The following is a 9,065-nucleotide window of genomic DNA, read 5'->3' on the forward strand; positions in this document are numbered from 1 at the left end:
GTTTTTATCCTGATGTGAGACTAAAAGGCTATGTAAGGTATCAAGCTTATGGTTAATGAGCAAGCTTCTGCCTTGCAAATAATATTAGCAAACTCTTTATCAAGAAGACATGGTGTCTCTGAGCTGGCTCCACAGTCACAGGCATCAATTCATCATACTCATTTACTGTGAAAACAGCAAATTTCAGTCTGCAGTGTAATATAATGCTTTGCTTCCCAGACTTCTGCAATCTCCAGAGTCTAAAAAAAGAAATTTAAAGCCAAGTTTTCATGTGAAATGATGTAAACATAAAATTCAATTAAAGTCAAGGTGAGCTGTCTCCCAAATGGCTGATCTCAACCTTTCAAAAAAGACCTTGAGGTGATGTTCTTGGTATGAGCACATAGGGTTGTGAGTCAGGAAGCACTGGGTGAAGACATACAGCTGAAATCACTGGGATTCCCCCTGCATGGAGGACTGTATTCCTTTTGGGGTTATGAAGGTGCTTGGCCTTCTCTTTAGGTCTCTGCCTTCACAGCATAAGGCATTTTCATTTTGACGTGTCAGCTGTATTACAACCTTTGGGGAAAGGAACACAGCAGCTTGTTAATGTTTCAGGGCTGCTGTGGGCCTAGAGGATTTTCAGACTTGGTCTCTGAATATTTGTGCATGGTTTGAGTTTATCCACTAAGAAACTGTACAATGTAAAGAGATAGAGGGGAAAGAAGAGTCAACAGAGACAAAAGGTGTTAGATGAAAGTATAAAGACCTAGAAACCTGGTTATTTAGGAGTTCCAGGGAGGCATTAATATGAGAAAGATATTTTTGCTTTGATATCACTTTTTTGTTATTATTTTCTGTATTGATAAAACCAGGATGAATTCCAGTACCTATATGCTATTGAACATGAACATGCTGCCTTGCCATCTCTCTTTTCCTGTAGGACATTTTCAGAAGCTCAATAATTGAGGCAGAATTGCTCTGTATGCTGACAGTCCAAGCCTTGACATGTGAATACAGTCTATGTAAGCATTAAAAGACTATTCTATTTTTTTCCCATTTGAAACAGGACCTGAATAGCAGAACAAACCCAGCTGCAGATACCAGCCATCAATATCTTTTCATTTACATTTCACAAATATGGCAGAGCTGCTGTGTTTGTAGTTTTCCACAGAGCTGAAAAAGTCGGCACTGAATTACTCACCAGCCTTTGGAAGTCTTTTATATGTGCTGACTTCTGTGAGCTGTAGAGCACCAGCAGTCACACTCTAGAAGATTAAATCACTTCCTCTTTCCTGATATATGTCAGGATGGGGTGCCTTTATGGTTCCTGGGTGATAAGCTAACAAACAGCCTTACATCCTCTGCTGATTGTTCTGGAGTTCCTTCACAAACAAGTTGAGGAAGCTAAAAAGATGTGCAGCGTGATAAATAGTGTCACCCAAATCCTCTTTCACAAGCAGGCGCTCTTCAGCTACATCACACTTGAAACCTGCTGTTCGTTCTGCAAGGCCTGTGGTACCCTCCATCCAGCAGGTAGGATAGAAAGGGGGAGACGAGATACTTCACCAGGGCTTTTGGCTCAAGGAAAGTTGCGCTGGAAAAGGCAAGGCCCAAGGCCATTTCTGGGGGTGCAATTTGATGCGGATAACTTTTGATTTAATAGCTAATTGTCCCTGAAAGTGGCATCCCCGTGGTTCTTCCTGCACTCAGCGTGCGCTCCCACCACTTTCCTGGCACTGGCACTCCCCTGTCTGCCCAGAGACGGTCCAGTGAGCCGAGAGCTACTGCCAAGCAGAAGGTGTAAGGAAGAAGGGGAAAGTGGGATCATGCCTTCTAGCAACACTACCTCTCATCTTTGCTTTGCTGTATTATTAATGGCTCCCTCGGGGCCTGGAAGAACATGCTGACCCTTGTAAATCCAGCAGACTTCTGGGGTGCAGGGCGTTGCTGGATACAGAGAGGATGGATTTTGCTCTCCAATTCCAGACAGATTGGTGACATTTCTCTCATTATGTGGAACTAGCAGAATTTGGTCATCCACGTGGACAGAGTAACCCAATGCTCGTTTTGACAAGAGGTTCACGCCAGTCCAGCTAACAGTGCTGGTTTACCTGCTGTGCCTGAGCAGGCGCGAGAACAGTGTGGAAATTGCTGCAGTTCGTTCTGAGCTTGCTTTGATTCAGTGTTTGCCACTGAAGAATTAGTTTAAACCTAACTGCAGTAAGGTACTTTTATTCTAACGCCAGCTCAAAACATGTGTCCCGGTCTGCAGAGGGATTAAATCCATCATCAACATAGGCCAACAGCACTTCACTCAGTGTTGAAGGGCAAAGCTAAGCAGGAGCACCCCCAGCCTTTGAGGCAGTCCTGAACGGCATGCTGGGCTCGTGAGGCCACGGCTCAAGGGTTTTTCTGAAGGAACCATGGAGACACTGTTGGTTGGTTTGCTGGAGTGCACAGGGGTCAGCTTCGGTTGCCTGGATGAACATGTCTAGTGCTATCTGAGATGCTTTAGGGTAACCTGGACCTCCAGAAGGGTGTAGTTTTCCAGTAGTTGGGTTGGTTTTTTTGCCAGCCCCTTCTTGGAAAATTAACTCTATCCCCGCCAAAACCAGCACACCAAGGCATCTCAAATGCATGAGATGATGTCTCCTTTTGGACAGCTGTGACTGCTCTGTGACTGACCTGGCTGAAAAGTTTAGCTCCAGGAGGAGGTGTACAGCTGAGAATCACTGTCAGAGTGGTGTGAGAAGTTAGTCAGCTTTGCAGTCCCACTTTTCTCCTCTTATTTCCTCCTGGCTAGATATGACAGCTTCCCTCTCAGCATGGTGACTTCTCAGCATTGTCCTCCCGGGTGTCTGGCTCTCCCCATGCATGGTGTAAGGAACCACGGGCCTCCACTGCAGCAGTGATTTTCACTGTGGGAGTTGGGCTCCTTAAATTTTGGCTCACCCACATGTTTCTGCTTAATTCATCTCAGGATACGTGACATAGGTGCTTCTGTAAATTTGCATCCACCGCTTATTCAGGTGTCTCAGAGTCAGTAGTCAGTAGACAGGATCCTGTGGCACAGCTGAGAAATAATGTGAATGCAACCCGAAAGGACCCTAAATCTGATCTTGTTCATGGATGCTTCAACAGATAGATAAAGCAGTGGCTAGAGGAGGACCAGATCTGGTCAGAGGGACCTCCCCTGGGTCATGGAGATGAGGGAGCAGCCAAGAGGGAGCTCTGTCACTGCACACGCTGGCACTGCTGCCTGCAAGAATTGGACTTCAAGCTCCTGATACATCCTGGTGTTTTGCCCCAGGAACACAAGGTATTACTGTAGCCCCTTGGGAAGATGCGTGTCTTGGTTGAAGACCAGAAATATCCCACTGTGTGTGTGTGCCACTGCCTTTCCATGTGGAAACTGATTCAGTCCCTCCCAGAGCTCTCAAAATAGCATATGGAAATGTGTTCTTGCTTTTGCATTCATTTTGTTCTGCCTTACACCTGTTAGACTTCACATCTTCCACAAAAAGAAGCAGCCATTGCCTTTTTTTTCTTCAGAAAATAACTTTTTATTTTTCCCAACCCAGATGAACAGCTTGTGTTCCTGATCAATTTAAAAAAAAAAGCTGTTCACCTAAAACCACAGATAAGTGAATCATATTCAGTGAGGTCATCTATTCCCAGCTAAATACATGACTTTTCTTCCAGGGTAATACAATCTTCTGTTACACAGAGATTAAATTACTGGGTTTAAAAAAACAGAAGTCTTAACCTTTTAAAATATCAAAAGTTTGGGAATTTGCTTTCAACAGTCTCACTAGCAAAGCAGTCTAACAAAGCAAAACAAGAAATGCTGCTTCTTGGACATCTTCAGAAAACATGTGAAGTGTTCCAGCATTCTCTTAGATAAAGATTTGTGCTGGCTTGTTGGGTTTTTTCTCTACTGTTCCTAAACCGATCTATTTACTGTCATTACTGCTACAGCTACACATGGCTTATGACTTCAAAAAGTCAGTTAGGAGACTGGCTTTGAATCTCTCTTCTGCCTAACTCCTGTCTGTGGCTGGTGTGTTGCCAAGGGAGTTGCATTGTTTCCTAGTGCAGCAAATAAATGAATAAAGTTAAATTTATATCTCACTATGTGCTAGAGAAATAGAGATGTAGTTATGTATGCATTACCTTGAATATAAATCATATAGAGATCCCCACCTCCTCTGTCTGCTACAAGGCGTGCATGAAAATGTCCCCCTGGAATAGAAATAAAACCGTAAAACACCATGTCTGTAGCTAGAGATGAGTCAGATGCAGACTTCAGAAGTGGATCCAGATTTCAAATACCACCCAAATCTATGTGTGTGATCAAAGGTTTTGGTTCTGACCCAGCTCTAAATCACCATAACAGCCAGGATAAAACTCTGAATCCATAAATCTCTACCATTTTATACATCCATTTAACCATATGGGGCTCCTTTCTCAAACTGGAGCTGAGCAAAGAAGGGGAGGATGCCTTGCTGGGCGCTCCAAGACATAGGGACGACTCCCAGGTCATCTACAGAGCTGTCCTGTGGCCTTGGATAAACAATTGAATCCTAGCTGGCATTTCACAAGTGATGGGGCCCAAAGGGGCAGCGACGGGGCTGTCGGCATCACCGTGCTGGGGAAGGCACAACCACGCCATGGCACCCTCGGGCATGGGGACACCGGGTTCAGCCCTCGGGTTGGAGGTGCCCTACAACGAAAGGCCTCCTGCCACCCATCTCTGCAGTGCTGTGGGGCTGATCCCGAGTACGGCATCCACGGGAGGAGGCAGGGGAATAGCTCGGCCTGGTTGCCCTTTTTTAAACACAACTTCTTGTTCTCTTCCCGAATTAAAGCTGCCTTCACCCTCTTAAACGACCCACTGTCTTGATATTCCTTCTGTCAGTGGGATAACTGCCTCCTCCGCTTCACAAAGTTGGTAGGTGTGAGGGGAAAGTATTCTTTAAACTTTGGGGCACTGGGATCTAGCAGTTATGAAGGCACAGACTGACCAGCAGTGAGGAGAGGATGGAGATATTTTGTGGATTTAGTCAAAACCATCAGGTGACTTTTAATGAAAATATTATGGGTTTGTTTCAGTGAGTTTTACTAAGTAAAATTTTGTTCTGAATTAAACCTCCTTATTAAAAAATTTAGCTTTGTTTTCCAACTTTCATCTGGGGTAAAATGTTTTGTCCCAAACAAGTCTCATTTTTTGGTACAACAGGCAAAGCAAGAAATAACTCTACACACAGCTCTCTTACGCAATGTTTGCTTTCTTTTTTACTCTGCAGTTTTTGATGAGTGCAGGAGGTGAATCGAAGTATCAGTTAACCTTCAGGTCAGACAAGGGTATCAGACTTGGGTTGAGCCAAATGACCCAACTCACTGTGACCAATTATGTTACATCCCCATATGTTACATCCTTCTGAAGCATCGTGCTTTTGCCTTCCGGAGATGTCCTAAAATTAATTAGTAAGCTATGAAAGCGTGATGAGGAATGCTTGTATCTCCCTCAGTGAGAAAAGGACCTTATGTATTACTGTGTAATATGTCATTAGGCTTGACTGAAAATTATCCCTCTCAGTCATAAATGAACATGACTTAGCTCAAATTTAGTATGGCTCTTAAAAATCAGCAAGTGATTTTTTGTTGTTAGGGCAATGGAGGGGATGGGGCAGGATGGCAGAAGATAAGTTCTCTCCTTCTTAGGCACCATCCATCCCCCCTGCACACTGTTCTTCTCTTTACAGAGGGAATTACTAAAGCTAGGAAGAGGACAAAAACATTCCTTGTCTACATTTAGTGAAAAAGCCTGCATTAGTGTTTTTAAGGTTGAGACACGAAGTGAAAGAATGCATTACTTTCATCATCCAGTAACAATTCCAACTCTAAATGGGAATGTTATTTCAAAAGTGTCACATTTTAAAGCGCAACCATTCCACTTCAACCTCCTAAAGCTGTTTCCCATTTTTCAAGTAGAAAAAGTAGCTAAAGGGATGGGGCAGGGTGTGTTTAAGATGAGAATTAGAACAAAAATTTGGAAGGCCAGAAAACTTCCAGATGCTTTAAAAAAATAGAATAAATCTTTTAAAATATTCCTGAGGAATTACTGCTGGTTCCTGGAGGCTTCCAGTTTGACAGAGACACTATTTTATTGCCTCAGACCCGTGCAGAGAAAAATCTGAGCTCATGAGCACTGCGTGGAGATGCCATATGGGAAGCTTTGTAAGCCTCTGGCAAATATCTGTATCAAACATGCGCTTGTGTAGTGCCTTCTGCATGCACAGCACAAAATGGCAAGGAACGGAACCTCCCAGCACCAGCGGGAAGCAACAAATTACCTTCTCCACTTACAGATGGCAAAATGGGACCCACCTGTGCTCCTTGTAGCCTCATCTCTGAGGATGTAGTGTAAACCATGGCTGCTCTGAGCCAGCGTTGTGTGTCTGTAGTTAACAAGAGAAAGCCTGGCGGGAGGGATGATCAACCCAGCACCTGGTTGGGAGGAACATGATCTAGATCAGGCTCCCAGGCCACCCTTCTGCCGAGGACTGTCACGCCACAGCTGGTAAGCATGAATGCTTAGGTACAGATGCAGGTATTGTATTTATTTCATAACTCAACCCTGTATACATTTTAAAACCTCGGTGAGAAATACAAATGTAAATCAGCTCTGATTGTTCAGCAGCAGCGCAGCATCCTTCAGTGCATGGGGGATCCCCTCCTCCTCCTCCCACTACCCCTTATCATCACACTAACTTGCCACAATAATAAGTTTTATCTTGGTGGACCGTAGACTTGTCAGGGCTCAGAGCGAGGAAGCTGGTCTTCAAGGACCAGTGAGCCGGACAATACCCTTTATGGCTTTCACCCAGGGAAGGCACATGATGCAAAGCAGAAATGTAAATCAGTTCTTCCAAGGTAGGCTGTGAAACAGGGTGACTGTTATCAGGTCCATCCATAATGAAAATGAAAAATGGGAGCATCGGTCTTTCCTTTTTCACATATATCTTTCGCACTCAATATTCTCCCTGAGCCTGGAATATTGGAGCACCTTTATTGAGCATTAAGCTATATCGTACACACCATTAATTCAGCTTCATAATGCCATTACCAAACAAGCAATTACAACGACCTAAACTGAGCTTCGTAGCAGGTAAATATGGGGAAGCAGCTTTTATTCACCCTATAGAGTTATTCTGTTCGAAACTATCCTATCTTCTAATTATTCAGGTGCCATGTAGAGTGCTATGAATTCTTACCCATGCACAGCAATTTTTAAGCGTTAAATTTTCCCCAGTTATTTTTTCAGAGACGTAGTTGAAATACTGCAACTATTCCTTCTACAGACTCTCATCAATAACACCAGTCTCCCTCTCAGACACCATTAATAAATGCTGAATTTAGCAGCCATGTGCACAAGCAAGGAAATCTAACTGCAGGATTGTTTATTGCCTGGAGCATTCACTGATAACAATAGAAGGGATACAGTCTTTATGGAGATCCTACATGCAAGCTAGATTATGCATCCATATCTTAATTTAGCTCCCTTATGCCTAGGCATTATGATACATTTGCTAATTACATGATCACATACGGTGTTTTCCCCATTTAACTCCTGCTTCAGTTGGTACATAGGATGCTCTGTGATGGGCAGCTGTTCAGCAATCTTCTCCCAGCTCTCCCATGCAGGGGCCCTGTGTCGCTCTGACTAAGCACCGTGCCGCATGAAATGGAGATAATCACTTCTTCCCCGCGTGCTCTTCTGAAGCGCGAGTTGCTGGGAAATCAGAACGCTCCACAAATATCAGCAAAGTTATCTTTAGAGCTCCCCAGTGACAAAAGGAGGTATCCCATTTCAGAGGCATGGCTGAAGCTCGTGCAAGTCTTGTATTTACTGCAATATATGCCTGAACTTGACCCCCGGCTCTGCCAGAAGTAACTCAGCCTCACCTCGGCAATCCAGTCTGAGAAATGAAAAGCAGATACTTGCTTTACAAGGTGAGTGCGTGAAGCCTTCTTCAGAAAAGCTCAGAAATGCAGCGAGCTCTTAACACCCGTCCCTGGACAGGCTCCAGACTGTAACTCATAGCTTCCTCTGGCTCCCAGCGTAGATCATCTTCCCAGAGGAAAGCCAAAGCAAAGCTGGCAGGTTTTGAGCGGGTTTGTGCAACATCCCTCGTACGGAGGGAAATGGATAGCCCCACGTGCCATCAGCCAGAAGCAGAGACTTAGATTGGGGAGGGGGAAGTCAGCCCAGCTAATTAGTCTAGTAAAACAGTGAGAAAACTGCTAAGAGACCTAAGTGGCTATAGCTCTGCTTACTCTGCCTGGAGTACATCTGAGGACCAAAGTCCTCCTGGCTGTCTAAGCAAGCACAGGTGCTTGTGTAAGACCAGCTCCTGCCTCAGCTGTGGGCAGAGGAGCGTGTTTCTGCCGAGGCGGTTCGTATCAGTCCAGTGTTACTGATGTTAATTAAATCCTTTGGCATGTACACCTGCTGGCAAGCCAGAGCTGGCCCAGACTTTATAGCTGTAATGTTACATTAATGACTTCAGATGGCAGGTCATGTCATTAATTTCAGCAAGGTTGGTGTGGGTTGCAGCCATAGGTGGAAGTGATCCTTCCTCTTTCTGTAACCGTAGAGGAGCAGTGCAGGAACATCCCACAAGGGACAATCAATAGACTGAGACAAATTAAAGCTGGCAAAAGGTACGGTTGTTGACACAATAGTATTTGTGGTAAGAAATCTATCAGTTTCAAACAATCTTGACTTTCAAAGTGTATTTGTTATTGGATTTTCCATGCTTGCCACCACCAGCGAGAAGCTTTGTGTATACCAGGAAACATACACAAATACTATGTGAGATGAAAACATTTATTATTGACATTTTTAATTGGGTGAAATAGTCTGAGCACAAAGGAAATGTCTTTCTACATAGTGATCTGTGAAAGTCAGTGCCATAGGAAGTCACGGAGGATGCGAACATTCAGGTTAAAGGGGGCAGGTATTTATACCAATAAGCAGAATAAATAAATTTAGAACAGTAAACTTCTTAAAAATTTAG

Source organism: Balearica regulorum, chromosome 1, assembly GCF_011004875.1.
Source record: "Balearica regulorum gibbericeps isolate bBalReg1 chromosome 1, bBalReg1.pri, whole genome shotgun sequence".
Taxonomy (NCBI): Eukaryota; Metazoa; Chordata; class Aves; order Gruiformes; family Gruidae; genus Balearica; species Balearica regulorum.